Genomic DNA, 17,683 nt, shown 5'->3' with positions numbered 1-17,683 from the left:
TTGAGTTTTGTTTTGGATCTTGCTCATGATTGTTTATATTCTCCAGGTGGTGTTTTATTAGTCCATTCCCTTGGTCTAGTTTCTTACTTATTCTTGTATTTTGTTCATGCTGCATTTTAATATATGTTCTGTTACATCTGTAAGATTTCATTTGGTTAGATTCTTTCCTTGCATCTTGGTTCAGTTCATTCATGTTTTAGTTACCACTCCCTGCCACAGTCAACCCATATTTACCATCTTTCAGCCCACTAGTTCCATGCCTATCAGTGTCCATGTTTTCACTTCTTCCATGCTCCAGTATTACGCTTCTGTTCTTTTTAACCCTTGTTGGAGAGTACTCTTTGCCAAGCCTCTACCCATGCTATATCTGTATAGTAAGTGGTTTCAGTTCTAAATGCTGCATAAACAGCACATGGTGTTGGGAAAGCCTCTATGAGTAAGTGAAGCAGGTTACATGAGCTAAAGGATAAAGTCATTACAGCTTTACGAATCTGCCACGTCACTCACATTTGAAAGAGTTTTTTGGCTACTTAAATTGTTTCTGAAGTTTGCAAAAGTGGTTAGTAGACATGTTTATTATATCTAATATCACCCTCAAAACACTATGTGCTCTACAAAACAACAAGAAAGACAGCTTTGTAAGTATTTCTCTGACAGCTAAAAAAATAAATAAAAGGAAATCATACGTCTGCTTCTCCTTGATTAATGCTGTGCAATAAACAGTGATTATTCTCTCAGGTTCCTCTGGGAAACCCATGATGTGCTGTGAATGCACAATTCACTGTGATTGATAACTGTGAATAGAAACAAAGAAAGAAAACTAATCAAACAGCAAATAATGTTGTCTGTCTCCCTGATCTCCCTCATGTGCTTGCCTTCATAGCACAGGCAGTACCTGTGAGGGCCTGATGGCCATGCATTTATTTAGCTACAATCCACCTCATTCTTAACACTAAACTTGTCAGGTTTTTAGAAAATCAATTTCAAACAATTTAATTTCATAAATTACATCAGAGATAATGGCTGAGCTATGGACAAACCGACTTGCTGGACACATTCAAGAAAGGCTACACTCTTACATTTCAGTTTATGATGGACTTCAAGCTGCATAGATCTACAGTCTTGGAAAGGTTTTCTGTCTCTTGAACTTGTCCACATTTTATTAGGGTATATAGTGGAATGTGACAGACTAAAACAAATCAGGGCAGAGTTATGAAGCAGAAAGAAAATTACATGTTTTTCAAATAATTTCTTTACAAATAAAAATCTTAGAACCATGTCACAAATTTGTGTGCAGTCCCCTTGACCAGCTTTACACATATATAGAGTAATTATTCCCCCTTTTTTATCTGCAAACAGCTCAGCCTCAGTCAAATCTGAAGTGCCTGTGATCAGCAGTTTCCAAGTCTTGTGGTGGACTCACAATTGGCTTTAGGTTTGGACTTTGACTGAGCCTCTAACACATCCTGTCGTAATCCATTACAGCTTTAGCTGCACACACAAAGTACTAACACATGTAGATAAGATTCACTTATTAATTTACTTCTGAGTGCATTTGGTTGCTCTGGATTTTATTTTGGGGTATCAGACAAGGGTAGTGTTGGGACTGAACTATTATTACAAAACTCTGTCATTTAACCCCGTAGCTTGACCACATGGCCTGAGAACAAAATAACTTATAAAACAAATCCAGATCCCTGCATTCACACTGTGTCACATAGACATCACCCAGGCATGTGGATGTATGTCACATGTCTGGGTTTGACACAAATCCATTGTTTGAGGGAGCTCCCAGGATGGAGGGACTCCCCCGACATCATGAAGGCTATAAAAGCACAACAACAGCCCTCCACTTTTTGGGTGAATTTCTCATCATGAAAGGAATTACAATACTATATTTCAAAACCTAGCTTGGTAATGTTTTCAAAGAACTTCTGCATCTGATCAAGATCAGCTGTTTGTGTATTCGGCAATCTCGGTAACTACCTGCAGAGGGAAGACCTTTGTTCCTTTGTTTAGTTTAGTGCCAGTTTTGTCCACCATTTTGTGTGTTACATCTAGCACATCCATCTTGTCATATTCTGTTTCTTTTTGTAATTGCCATTTTCATGGGGTTTGTTACTAGTTTAGTGATAGTCAGTGTTTATTGACCCACGCATTTTAACTGTAAATTGGGGCATCGTGTTAATTCTGGTGTGATTTAGAAGTTGTTTATTCTTTATATGTGTGTGGTGCTTGGTGATTGAGATTGCCAGTGCTCGGATTCATTCTTTCTTTCATTGCTCTGCAAGACCAAACCTCATTCAGGCTGGTACTTAAAGAATAATAGAGACTGAAAGTGTTTGGCTATTGATTCCTGATAATCAGGAACTGGCCCCATGATAATTTTAATCACAAATCACTCAGTTTTAAACAAGGCCATTCTTCCACTTTTCAGATTTTTTTTTGTTAAATCCACAAATCATATTCCTTCCACTTCACCGTTATTCTCTGCTTTGTGTTGGTATATCACATTAAATACAAATAATAATAATAATAATAATAAAATGCATTGGAGTTTGTGGTTGTAACATGATAAAGTACATTTGCATGTCAATGGGAGTCCCAAATGGAATATGTCAGGCTCAAAATATCAGTTTCTTTTCTATTTTGGTTTAATACCGAATTAAGTCTCTCAGCTAAAATATTTAGGGTTCGTGAAAAACATATTATTTGCTATTGAAGTGAGCAGTCCCGGAAGTCTTTTGGATGACATCAGTCTTAGAAATGTCAGAAATGGTGACATAATTTTCAGATTGAGCTCACAAAAATGTCTCAAGCCTCAAAAGACACAATCTGTGACCTGTTAAATTTGACTGATATTCATCACTAAGTGTGCCTTAGAAAAATAATTTGAGATGAATACTGAGTGTTTCTAGGAATGGTCATGAGAATGTCAAATTTTCTGTTTCATTTAACAAATGTCTGTGAAAAATCTAAAACTTTAAACTGTCAGCATTTGTGTGAATTTATCAGTCTCTCCTACTGAACATGACTTCAGTTAATTGAGATTTGGTTTTTGCACAGCTCTTAAAATAATCATAGCACTTTAGTAAGGTTGAGCTCTGACCTTTGACCTGGTCATATTATAACCTTCTATTGTAGATTTGAAGCTGTGATTAGGATCATTGTTTTACAGATAACCCAGTTTGGGCCAAGCTTTATCTGTTGGATAGTTGGGTTCACATTTGATTCTAGATGGCTGACACAATGGCTACAAGGTGCCTAGTATCTGGGGCTGCAAATCAGACCCAGATTATCATCCCTCCACCACCTTATCTTACACTGAGTGCATGGAGGACTGACTGAAGCAGATTGCCTTACCTTTTTCCACATTAGCATTGTATTTGTGAGATACTACAAAGAGACAGAGGGCTGGATGGCAGAAAAAAAGGAGATGAAAAGACCAATTTGTACTTCTCCGCCTACAGCACTACCAGCTCTGTGATGTGAGGGTCCGAGTGTGACTAACCTACTAGCTGTGGCTGGGTTGCCCTTTCTGTCTCACTGCACCTGTTTCACTACATTAAACACTTCACATGTTCCTCAGGGTCCCGGCTCCACGGTCCTCTGTAGGCTCATGTATGCAGCCTCAGAAACATGCTTAAACACATGCAGAAAAACTTGATTCCACAAAAGCCCACATATGAATATAGGACTACTGTAAAATTGGGCAGGAATGAAGGTCAGGACCAACAATGATTTATGAAATAAAGGTTATTTTGTTTCCAAGATGCTAATTGTTCTGTCAACAATATTCATCTGGTAGGAATCCCAAAGGGCAAGCATCCATTTTGTTTGCTGGAAGATGGGTTTTCTTGCAGTACATATTTTTATGTGTATAACAGTTGTTACTCTATGTGAATATGCCGTTGCTTTATGATTGTAGAAATGTAGGATTTTCTGTATTTTAGCATACAAATCAACAAAGACTGTCGTGAAGCGACATCTTTGGTCTTTGTTGTGGTCTTGTGTTTTCGACCTTTCATTTAGTTTGGGTTTTGTCTGGTTCCTTTAGTGGTTTCTTTTCTATTACGTGTTATGGTTTTCTTATGACTATTATTATATTTGTTGTTATTCTAGCTCCTTTGTCTTCCTTGTAGTTTCTAGTTTAGTTTCCCATTTAGTATATCTGTGTTCATTAATGTTTTGGTATTTGTTCACCTGTGCTCTTTGTTTACTAGTTTATTTTTTCTGTTCCTCCTCGTCCTGGTTCCCTTTCTGTGGTTTAGGTTTTGTTTATTTACGGTCGGGATTTCTTTATGGGTTCTTTGTTAATTATTAGGTTTTGGTGTTTCTTCTATTCCCTCTAGTTTCTCAGTTTATTTTAGTTAATGATTATTCTAAGTTCTTATATCTCTTTTGGTTTGTTATCTTCGTCTATAGTTTTGTTTAGTTCTGTTTCCCTGAGTTTTGTTATTTATAATTTTGTTTTTGTAGTCAGGTTCCTTTGGTTATGTTATTGCCTAGCTTCCCTCATGTTTCCTTTGTATTCTAGTTGGTCACCTTAGCAACAATCCAGATTCCCTCAGTTCTCTATAGCCTGGTCCACACCTGATTTCCATTCTCATCTGATTACCTGCCTCAGTATTTAATTGGTCCATACTCCACTTCCCTCTGTTGATAAGCTCTCTGTTTTTGTCTGTTCTTCGCTGGTTCCTTGGTTTGTTCACCTATCCTCGTCTAAAGCTTTGACTACTACAAGGATTGGACAATGAAACTGAAACACCTGGTTTTAGACCACAATAATTTATTAGTATGGTGTAGGGCCTCCATTCGCGGCCAATACAGCATCAATTCATCTTGGGAATGACATATACAAGTCCTGCACAGAGGTCAGAGGGATTTTAAGCCATTCTTCTTGCAGGATAGTGGCCAGGTCACTACGTGACACTGGTGGAGCAAAACGTTTCCTGACTTGCTCCTCCAAAACACCCCAAAGTGGCTCAATAATATTTAGATCTGGTGACTGTGCAGGCCATGGGAGATGTTCAACTTCACTTTCATGTTCATCAAACCAATCTTTCACCAGTCTTGCTGTGTGTATTGGTGCACCGCCTTCAGGATACAATGTTTGAACCACGAGATGCACATGGTCCTCATGAATGGTTCGGTAGTCCTTGGCAGTGACGTGCCCATCTAGCACAAGTATTGGGCCAAGGGAATGCCATGATATGGCAGCCCAAACCATCATTGATCCACCCCATGCTTCACTCTGGGCATGCAACAGTCTGGGTGGTACGCTTCTTTGGGGCTTCTCCACACCGTAACTCTCTCGGATGTGGGGAAAACAGTAAAGGTGGAATCATCAGAGAACAATACATGTTTCACATTGTCCACAGCCCAAGATCTGTGCTCCTTGCACCATTGAAACCGATGTTTGGCATTGGCATGAGTGACCAAAGGTTTGGCTATAGCAGCCCGGCCATGTATATTGACCCTGTGGAGCTCCCGACGGACAATTTGGGTGGAAACAGGAGAGTTGAGGTGCACATTTAATTCTGCCGTGGATTTGGGCAGCGGTGGTTTTATGTTTTTTGGATACAATCCGGGTTAGCACCCGAACATCCCTTTCAGACAGCTTCCTCTTGCATCCACAGTTAATCCTGTTGGATGTGATTCGTCCTTCTTGGTGGTATGCTGACATTACCCTGGATACCATGGCTCTTGATACATCACAAAGACTTGCTGTCTGGGTCACAGATGTGTCAGCAAGACGTGCACCAACACTTTGTCCTCTTTTGAACTCTGGTATGTCACCCATAATGTTGTGTGCATTTCAATATTTTGAGCAAAACTGTGCTCTTACCCTGCTAATTGAACCTTCACACTCTGCCTTTACTGGTGCAATGTGCAATCAATGAAGACTGGTTACCAGGCTGGTCCAATTTAGCCTTGAAACGTCCCACACTAAAATGACAGGTGTTTCAGTTTCATTGTCCAACCCCTGTATGTTCCTGCAGAGTCAACTCTGTAAGTTTTTGGAGTTTCGACTTGTGTTTTTGTACCTGCAGTGATTTTTGCTACGTTTGGAAAGCGTTTTGAACTTATCTTTGAATAAAGAAAGAAGACTCCTTTAAACATGCAGCTGCCGAGCACTTGTCTGTGCTTTGGTCATTCTAAACCTCAGAACCCGACAAAGACGAACTAAACCCAATTAAGCAAGTATTACTTTGTCACTTTAGAAAATGAACCAAATATTGCATGTCCGTATGCTGAAACAGAAAACCTTTTAGACATTATCTTGTGTTAGAAATCTTGTATTAGAATTTCATCTTAAGATTTCAAACATGCTTCTCTATCAATCAGTAATGAAAACGAACAAAAAAAACAAAGTAGTATTTCATTTTCATTTCCAAATACAAACCATTTTTTAAACCCATGCTATTTTTGTTTTTGTGGGCACAAATTCAAATTTGCCTTGATTTTCTTTTTTTTATTCCTTTGTGTTTTGCAGCACTGGTGATCTATATTTTTTGTTAGGTTCACAAAGTAGACCGATAGAAAGTGATGTGGAAAGGGGGTGACATGCAACATGGGTCTCCGAGGTCAGGAGACCTTTATTTTTAATAAAAACAAAAAATCACAAACAAAGTGAAATTAAAAATTCTACTCTTTTTTAAATGCAAAACTTTATTTAACTTCCTTTACAACAGAAAACATCAGTGCGTACACAAATAGACATTCTACAATAAATATATATATATATATTTATATATATATATATATATATATATATATATACATATCGCTTTACATTTTGGCCAAAAAGTAAAATTTAGTCTCATCTGACCAAAGCACCTTCTTCCACATGTTTACTGTGTGTGTCCCCAATATGGGGGGACACAGTAATTCAGCTGACTTTGTCCCCCCCATATTGGGGAAAAACACAGTAAACATGTGGAAGAAGGTGCTTTGGTCAGACGAAACTAAATTTAACTTTTTGGCCGAAATGTAAAGCGATATGTATATATATATATATATATATATATATATATATATATATATATATATATATATATACAGGTCCTTCTCAAAATATTAGCATATTGTGATAAAGTTAATTATTTTTCATGATGTCATGATGAAAATTTAACATTCATATATTTTAGATTCATTGCACACTAACTGATATATTTCAGGTCTTTTATTGTCTTAATACGGATGATTTTGGCATACAGCTCATGAAAACCCAAAATTCCTATCTCACAAAATTAGCATATTTCATCCAACCTATAAAAGAAAAGTGTTTTTAATACAAAAAACGTCAACCTTCAAATAATCATGTACAGTTATGCACTCAATACTTGGTCGGGAATCCTTTTGCAGAAATGACTGCTTCAATGCGGCGTGGCATGGAGGCAATCAGCCTGTGGCACTGCTGAGGTCTTATGGAGGCCCAGGATGCTTCGATAGCGGCCTTTCGCTCATCCAGAGTGTTGGGTCTTGAGTCTCTCAACGTTCTCTTCACAATATCCCACAGATTCTCTATGGGGTTCAGGTAAGGAGAGTTGGCGGGCCAATTGAGCACAGTGATACCATGGTCAGTAAACCATTTACCAGTGGTTTTGGCACTGTGAGCAGGTGCCAGGTCGTGCTGAAAAATGAAATATTCATCTCCATAAAGCTTTTCAGCAGATGGAAGCATGAAGTGCTCCAAAATCTCATGATAGCTAGCTGCATTGACCCTGCCCTTGATAAAACACAGTGGACCAACACCAGCAGCTGACACGGCACCCCAGACCATCACTGACTGTGGGTACTTGACACTGGACTTCTGGCATTTTGGCATTTCCTTCTCCCCAGTCTTCCTCCAGACTCTGGCACCTTGATTTCCGAATGACATGCAGAATTTGCTTTCATCCGAAAAAAGTACTTTGGACCACCCTCCCTTTAAGTATCTCGGTGTCTTGTTCACGAGAGAGGGAAGAATGGAGCGGGAGATCGACAGACGGATCGGTGCGGCTGCCGCAGTAATGGGGTCGCTGTGACGGTCCGTTGTGGTGAAGAGAGAGCTGAGCCGCAAAGCAAAGGTCTCAATTTACCGGTTGGTGTTAGTTCCTACCCTCACCTATGGCCATGAACTTTGGGTCATGACCGAAAGAACGAGATCCCGGATACAAGCGGCTAAAATGAACTTCCTCCGTAGGGTGGCCGGGCACTCCCATAGAGATAGGGTGAGGAGCTTGGCCATCCGGGAGGGGCTCGGAGTAGAGCCGCTGCTCCTCCATATTGAGAGGAGCCAGTTGAGGTGGCACGGGCATCTATACCAGATGCCTCCTGGACGCCTTCCTCAGGAGGTGTTCCAGGCACGACCCACTGGAGGAGGCCCAGGGGACGGCCCAGGACACACTAAAGTGACTATGTCTCTCGGCTGGCCTGGGAACGCCTTGGGCTCAACCCAGAGGAGCTGGAGGAGGTGTCTGGGGAGAGGTATGTCTGGATGTTTCTGTTGAGTCTGTTGTCTCCGCGACCCGCTCCCGAATAAGCGGAAGATGACAATTTTCTAAAGGCTAACCATTTGTTGTTGTCAGCTTAATGGTTTTGTAGCTGGTCAAAATTTAAAGATATGGATTTTGGCCTTATGAGCTGCGGTCATTAGGTTTGCAATGATTTACATGACAGACAGCAAATTAGTTTCGCTTGTCACTAAATATTTGTTAAACTCATCTTGAATAGCTGTTCCTTATTTTGCTGATGCTTTTTATGTCACAATTTGTTATTAAGGTACAAAAAATTTGAATATTGAATATATTGCGTAAAGAGGCTATTTTTTCTTCTCAGAAAGTGAAACTCATATTATATAGAATCATTACAGGTAAGGAAAACCCAAAATTCAGTGTCTCAGAAAATTAGAATACTGTGAAGAAGTTCATTATTGGACACACATGGTGTCACACCCTAATCAGCTAATTAACTCAAAACACCTGCAAAGGTTTCCTAAGTCTTTAAATGGTTGGTCACTCTGGATCATGGGCTACACAATCAGGGGAAGACTGCTGACTGGACAGATGTCCCGAAGAGTCATTGACACCCTTCACAAGGAGAGTAAGCCACAAATTGTTACTGCTGAAGACGTTGGTTGTTCACAAAGTTCTGCAAGTCTAATATTGTAATTGCTTTATATTTATTACACTAGAGGTGAAGCCTCTTGAAGCACTGAGGCTTTCCATCCAATTGCTCAACTCGTGAGCCAAGGCATCAATATGCTTCATTGCTCTACTATGCCGTCAAGTGGACAATAAATGTAAAACAGGCAGAGTGATTATAATGACAAGAATATCTTGTGTTTTTTACATTGACTAAATAGTGTTTGTGATCCCAATAAATTCTGAATATTGTCTCAGTATGATCTTAATCTGTCTTTAAGATGGAATGGCTGGATCAAAACAAAAAGTATAAACAAGTATGGGTGGGGGTTGTGATGTGAGTTTGCCAATGCTTATAATGCTTATATTAAAGATCTTTCTTTAACCAGGTAAAGCCTCCTTGAGATTAAAACTTTATTTTTTTCAAGATAGACTTATAAAAATATATTCCTTAATTGGGAAGTTAACCTGGACTATACAGATAAGAGTGCTGCAGCTTAACCGCTAGACCACCAGAGAAGACTAGATCAAAGTCATTTCACTTGATTTAGAAAATACAAGGGCACATTACGCCCTTGATACGCACTTCACAAATAATCTGCCTGGATTACTCGACACACGCCTCAAAGCATTGGCACACTGGACCCATCACTACATTACACTGATACTCTCTACTGCAAAGTAAACAGTTCATATGTTTTCATGTTTATAATCAACTCCTTTTGAAAATGGGATACTCATATATATTTATGTTCATTCTTCATACTTAAACTCACCATAAGGATGGCTTAATGCAGTCATGCTACAGCAAATTAGCATCAGCTAGGCACAATCACGATATTGCAAGCATAAGCGAGTTTAGATGAGGGATGGATTGTATCCAAGTCAGTCAAGTAGCTGCTGCTGCTTCTTTGATTAAATGGCAGTTTCCTACTTGCAGTGGGCAGTGCCGGAAGAGAAAATGTAGCGATCTACGGTAGTCACACAAGCACACCCCAACTGAGGCTGTGTTCAAGCAGATGTACACAGTAATTCTATTGGCTGGAACAATTGCTAGGCGATGGTATTGGTCCAATCTGGTATAGAGCCAAAAAATCCACAAGCTGCAAAGACAGGTTGGCGAGCGCAGTTTTGGTCCATGCAGAGAGCAAGTTTGCACGCCAGGAGGAGGGAAGTGGGAGGAGAAAAGCATAAAATCTGAGCAGGGAAACAAATATTTGAGGGAGAAGAGAATATATTTTAAAAGAAGCAGAAGTTTTGAGTGCAACCATTACTAAGGTTCAGTACGAGCAGAATGAAATCAGGCTCTTAAATTTATGATTTCTGTAATTTGGAAACATAAAAGCTCAGCATCACAGATGACTGTAAAGATTCCTGAGACCAGATGTATGAACTTCTTAATGCGATTCATTAATGTGTTACATCTTGTTTGATTAAATTTTATAAATATAAATTCCTATAAAATGAGTCAATGTAATTGGAGATAATTTTAGGCTTTAAACCTATGTAATACGTAATAATATTTTTCATGTTCCTTACATCAAATGCAAAGAAGTAACTGCCATCCCACCTTGGCTGTGTGAAGGTTTTTTTGTATTTTGTGCTGTTTCTCTCCGCCTGCACGGTGGGACTGGCAGGTGCAGCCGCAACAGGTGTTTTTCCAGTGTTCACATGATGCCAATGTAAATTTGTCAACTTTAGAGAAAATAAAAATGGGCATGAAGAAGCTATATCTGTATGTATGGCCTTCTTTTGTATATAAAGAAAAATGAAAGGCAGGTTGTGGTATAAAAATATGTTTATTTTGTTTCACAGCAGAGTAGTCTACTACTCTTGGTGTGAGGTGTTCATCAGAGAGATGGCCTGGGGGAAGAAACTGCAAAGATGGAGTTTGCAAAGGATGTGTGCTGCCCTTTTCCTTACCCTAGACCTGTACAAATCCTGGATGAATGGCAGGTCAGCCCAGATGATTGTCTCTGCAGACCTAAAAAGTCTGGACTTGTCTTTTTTTGTGGATGAGCCAAACCACACAGTGATGGACGAACACAGGACAGAGTAAATAATGGCAGTGTGGAAGATGACCAGCTGCTAAGGCAGACGATTGTAATTCGGTTGTATGCCGGTGTTGATGGTTCTTGTGTGGGAGAAGATGTTCCCCATTCTTACCTTCTGCGGCTAGTCATTCAGGAAGCTGGTGATCCACTGACAGGTAAGGCCAGCACTGTAAACTGGGTGAGCTTCTGGTGGAGAACATCTACGTGAGCCATGCATCATCATGTACCAGCAATTCAGGACAATGTCTGGAAAAAACGCTCCTTCGGACTTCTTCCATTGGCGATGTCCTCCAGCTGTGCCAAGGCTGCGATCGTTCCACAATTACATGCAACTTCACGCAGCTATTTATGAACATGTGTGATTGTCTATGGCGTGTTCACTTTAGGAATCATCACACATGACTTCTTTGGAATTAATCTGCTGATCTGATATTGTTTTCTTTTTCACTGAGATTGAAAGTGCCCCTTAGATGATTCAAACGCATGTTACACTCCTCAGCGCACAGACCGATGCGTATTTACATCTACAGGTGACAAAAACAGAAGCACGTTTACAGGTTACATCCAACTGAGTTTGTTTCTATAATTTTTTAAGGTGTGTTATGTTTATGAGGCTAAATGTGATTACGTTTTTTCACTCGGGTTTAAACCATAAAAACTCAAACTCATGAAAATACATTGAGTTTCATGCTCCATGGATTAAATAAAACTGAAGTCATATTTCAGTGTACCTAGGGGAGTTTTAGTTCTTTGTAGTTTTGTTAATATCGTTTGAAAATGTTTGTGGCTGCAGCACACTTTCAAGCAACGTTCATGTTTGTACATGAGGCCCCTGATCTCCATTACCAATTTGTTCCTGGCCTGCTTACACAGCGCCTGGTTCCCACTGCTGAAAGCCTCTTCTTTGGTCTAAAGCAGCTTCCTCGGATGTTTAGAAAACTTGTTATATGTGCGACAGGTCTTGGTCTGCACAGAAGTCCTCAAAAAATCTGATGTATGATGTCACAGTGTCAGTAAATCCCCTTAGGTCAGCGGAGGCAGCTTTAAAAACACTCTGTTTGTGCTGTCAAAGCAGGCCTGTAACATATGCTTTGACTCATCAGGCTACTTCCTAACAGTACAAACCACATGCTTAAAGGTTTTCAGTTTTCGCCAATAGATTGGGATGAGATGAAGCAGACAATGATCAGAGAGTCCTAAAGCTGCACTGGGAACAGTGCTATATACTTCAAGACTGTGTAACAGTGGTCCAATGTGTTTATGTCTGGTGGGACACTTAACATGTTGTTTGTATTTTGGTAGTTTAAAAGGTTTGTGCTGTTAACATCCTCAATAACAATGATGAGAAAGTCTGGGTAGTTTTTTTCAATGTCTCTTATCAGCTCAGCAGGCAGTTTTTCATCATTTTTCTCAGAACAAACAAGGAGAACTCCCTCTGTGAATAAAAGGATTTATAGTTTATAATGCCAGGGTTCATATACTTCTCCACACATTCAAAAAAAACATGTTTGAAAAATATGAAACAAATTAAAGAATAAACATTTTCTGCTTCTCTTGGTTCGGTATTTACTTGGTGATTTTCAGATTTTTGCTGATTCTAATATATAGTGAACTGCAAATGTTTTTATTCCCCTTCAACTTGTTAACATTTTATGTTTCAAGTTTAATGTATTTCACTGTGATCTTCTGTGATAGGATGACAAAAATAGCACATAATTTCGATGTGGCAGAAAACTAACATTGCACATAAGCCTGAAAATACCATCGCAACAGTGAGCAGAGTGGTGGCAACATCATAATATGGGGATGTTTTTCTTTAAGAAGGAACAAATTAGTCTGCCAGACGTTTGTGGATAAGGGATGGAGCTTAATACTAATTTAATTCTGAACATATTCCAAAGCATTTTTATGTGTTACAATGGCCAAGTCAAAGTCCACAAGTAGTTTCAGTTGAGAATCTTATGTAAAACTTGAAAATGCAAATAAAATTCTGACTTTTTCAGATTTACTACTTCTCTGTGTTGGTCTAACATTCAAAAATGTTACTAATATACATTGAGATTTGTGGTTGTTGTTATGTAACAAAACTTAACAAAATCAAATAATTATGAAAACTGGTGTGTACACTGCAGTTTATTGTTATAAAAGTATTTGACTCAAAAGAACTCAGTTCACATTAAAAACCAAACTTCTCTAACATGAATATCATTTAGTCCTAAAGACTCAGTAATATAACTCAAAGTGATGCATGTACTTCGAATATATTTTGAAAAGCAGAATGAGAATAAGACACCAGGTTGAGTCTTCAGTTTGGCAGCTGATGGTTCGGGGGCTTGGGTGAACTAAATGGCTCTCAGTGGGAACAGTAGGTTGGTCCCTTTGCCACAGGCAGGTTCTCAGTTAAAGAGAAAACTCTGTCAAAGTGTGGCCAGTAATGAGGGCCACACAGTGATGCAGCTCACCCTTACACCGTTAAGTCTTAAGGTTAAATGATATGACGGTCTTTAACTAAGTCTCTTTTTTTGCTTTAAAGGTCAGCTGAATATTTTATTGCCAGCAAGACTTGACAGTGTATTGAAATGGTAATGTTAATACCACTACAGGACAGCTTCAGTGAAGAAGGTCTATGGAAAGGTCAGCCAGCCAGTCTCCCAACAATTCTCTCACACACACACAAAAACAGGCACCCATAACAAGTAAACCCTCGTTCTTACACCAACACATGCAGTAGAAGCATAATAGCACATTAAATCAAGCCTGTGTAACTGCCTACACTTTCATCAGTCTGCCCCTTTTCTTTTCAAACTTACTCTGTGTAAGGCTTTAATACACGGTTTCATTTTGCACTGTCATTAGAGCCCCAGACAATTTTAGAACCAGAGACCGTGCACTGACATGGAAATAAAATGACTGCATGATTGCAAGCAAAGGATGAGAGCTGAAGGTTAATATCTGAAGTTGTGACAAGTTAAGGCATATTCTAAGATAATTTGAAGGTGTTCTGTTAGAGAACAAACCAGGCAAAGAAAGACTCAGCAGAACAAAGACATTCTTGCATATTTACAATAATTTAAACACTATTTGTTTGTTCATATTTTCAATTCAGTTTTTTTCTTTTTTTATTGTTTCACATAGATTATCTTAATATGTCAATGTCACACAACATTAATAGCAGCACAATGCACTACACTGATGGCTGGAGGTGGGGCTTCAAGCCATGTCTCCAGCTGTCAATGGAAGTGGGTTCAGTGCTGAGCAGAAAGAGACCAAGTGGAATAAAGGCAAGCGGAGCTGGAACATTCAGTCGAAAAGGAGCATTAGATGTAATACTGTTCTCCTACAAAGCATTTCTCTCACACTCAAAAAACTTCTGCTTGCTTACAAATATGCCCAAAAATATCTTTCTGGAATCAGATTGCATACTTCTAGAACTAATATTTTCTGCTCCTTCCGAATCCTGCTTCTTGCACTCAAACTCATTGCTCTGTTTATTCATTCTGCTTACTCATCTCTTTGGGGTAAACTCACTGAACACACCAAACAAGAACCAACAGAAGGCAGTGATGTCAAACTTACTTCTATTGGCTAGAATTGTTACCAGGCAGAGTTACCACTTCTTTCTGAGAGAGAGCAAGGAAAATCTCCAAGCAGGGAAAAGACACCTGACATCTGAGCACAGAAATATACTTTTGAAGCAGAGAATGTTTGGAAGAAAGCAAGTATTTTAGAGTGAGAGTTTTAAGCGAGAGCAGCATTATATCTTAGTTAAAGTAAGGAATTATGCTTCTTAACTGAATACATGCTTTTAGCTGTTTAGTGAAAAAAAAATTACAAAACACTGTTCAATGTCTATATAAATGTCAGTTTTACTATGTCAGTTTTAAAGGTGTGTTTGTGTAGCACAGCTACATTGAACAATTAACAGAATAATAGTTTTTTTTTTTTTTTTTTTTCCAAAACAAGTTCCATTGCTGCAGTACTGGTGCTGCGTGCAACAGTTCTTTCTGCAAACCTCACATTCTGGCTCTAGCTGGGTCTAAACTAATTCCACCTTTGCTCCAACTGTGAGCTGGACAAGAGGGAAAAATCACCTCTATCAGGAGCAACTGTTTGAAATTTTGTAAATAATTTCATTTTTTATTTGTCGAATTCCAAACAAAGAAAATTCTAAAATACTTCAGGATTAATTAATAGCCAGATTAGCACTGAAATAAAAACAAGCTTACTGTCTCTTTTTTACCCACTCTTTATTTTCATATCACCCATGAGTCAATGCTCTACATAAAGCTGTGCCTAGATCCACTATTTTCTGCTGAATACATATACATCATTGAATTAAGCTGGTGATATCAAATCATCTATTTACATATATTTTGAGATAAATAATGAGATTTGTGAGGTAAATTATATTCTTGGACTACAATCCTACTGAAATATTAGGATTAAAATAGATAAGACAATGAAACATTTACTCAACGACATGTTTATAGTGATGTGAGGACGTGGCTTCTTGCTAGTTCTCTGGCTGTGTAAAACCAAACCAGCTGTTCTATAGAACCAGTTAAGACTTAAATCTAGCACCCACCCTGGCTAGGAATTGTAACCTCTTTGTTGCAACAACTCTACACAAGCCACAAAACATGCTCTGCTTTCCATTCATTGGCTAAAACTGAATGATGAGGGGTTTATGTCTGAGTTATGTCTGATGAGGGCTTATTTGGAACATTTTGCAATGAAGAGTAAAAGTCATAGATGTGATCCCATTAACTAGGGAATTAAAGAGAACGCAAAATGCGTGGTTAAGACAAATACATTCACAAAATCGTTGCAATTCGCCCCCAGGGTGCACTTTGGCCACCCCTGCTTTACACAGATCAGTTACAACATCAAGAGGGATTTTTTGCTGATTAGGTGAAGGCTGGCCCCTTTTTTTTGACTAAGAGAAACTTTTTGGTTTCGTCTGTGAAGTGAAGAACTCCGAAAAGCAACATAACTCTGGAACTAAGGTCAGGGTGGCCTTAGTGAAATGTTGAAAGTTACTCAGAATTGCAGGGGATTTGTAGGTCGCAGAACAGTGTAATTCCGAAATTGTTGCTTTTGCTGAACTTCCAGCAGAACATTGACTTTGCCAGCTGTTATTTAAGAATTTAGAGAGTAAGACATTTTTTCTTGACGGTTTGATAAAATTGGCTACAAGTTATTTAACTTTGATAATGGGTTCAGGTATGATTTTAAATCATTAGCATCTTGTCAGCCAGCTGTACCTGTTATTACCTGTTGTACAATGTTTTCCCTGCTTCCCTGTGGTTAATTCTATGGCTTAAAATCTTCAGTGAAAGAAAACAGACTAAAATAAAACTGATTTATACTGTTTACATGTCACATCAAACAGGTTGTGTCTTTAAACTGAAATGGCTTATAATGGGTTATATCTTATTACTGAATTTGTTGGTGATTTTGCAGAAGCATCAGTAGACTTACAGATGATCAGTTTATTGATAAACTGTCAGCCCACTGTGTAAAATGATTTTACATTTAGAGTGGGGAAGAAGATATGATTTTGACTCTAGATATGAACAGGTCTGCCTAAAATGTTCACTTTAAATTTAAAATGATAGTTCAGAATATTTGAAATTAGATTCTGTTTAAAGGTTGTAGGTAAATATCTTACCTGCATGAGATAAAACTGTTGGAATTTCACTTAGTATAGATTAGGTGGTCCAGGAGGCTGAAGCCAATGGGTAGTCCATGAGGGAACGAGACCAACCCAGACATCTACCATCTCCGCAGTGCCATCTCAACACTTCATAGCAATTTATCTGAAAATCAGTTTATGAACCTCTTAAAACATCATCACATTCATTGGACACTTGTTTACAAAGGAGCTGATGATTTTTACATAATAATGGTTGTCTGCACCTACTGATACAGGTGATAGCGCTCCAAGCCTATGATGCCCTTCTGTTTGGGGATAGAATGAATACTCAAACAACCTCTCCCCTGTGAAAAAATAATTCAAAAAATAATTTTTTCTCAGGGGGCCCCTGATTCCCAGCTTCCAAATAGGCACTACATCAAGTGACATCAAGTTAAGGACTCTGGATTGCACTTGATAATTTGTAGCTCAAGAACTAAAACATTTACACGGTGCAAATCTTTTTCTGTATTCATATTCTCAAAAGACATTCTCTAAAACACAGATGTAAATAAAACAATTTGTGGACAAAAAAAAAAAATTGTTTAGAAATACCACAGGTGGGAAAAGCATAAAACTACAATGAACATACTAGTCAAATCCAGTATGCATTATACATAAGTTAATATTTATCAAAAGGGTGGAAAAGGAAGGTTTCATCAGTCCTGCAAGAAACACCACTGGTGTACAACAAAATATAGGAATTGTCTGTTGTCATGTTTGGATTGGGGGTCATATTTACAGAAGCCAATATTTATTTACACAAGAAATTGAGTGTCACCAATTTTCACACAAGTTAAGCATTT

This window comes from Girardinichthys multiradiatus, chromosome 4 (assembly GCF_021462225.1).
Source record: "Girardinichthys multiradiatus isolate DD_20200921_A chromosome 4, DD_fGirMul_XY1, whole genome shotgun sequence".
In the NCBI taxonomy this organism is placed as follows: Eukaryota; Metazoa; Chordata; class Actinopteri; order Cyprinodontiformes; family Goodeidae; genus Girardinichthys; species Girardinichthys multiradiatus.
This window is presented reverse-complemented; position numbering follows the sequence as displayed.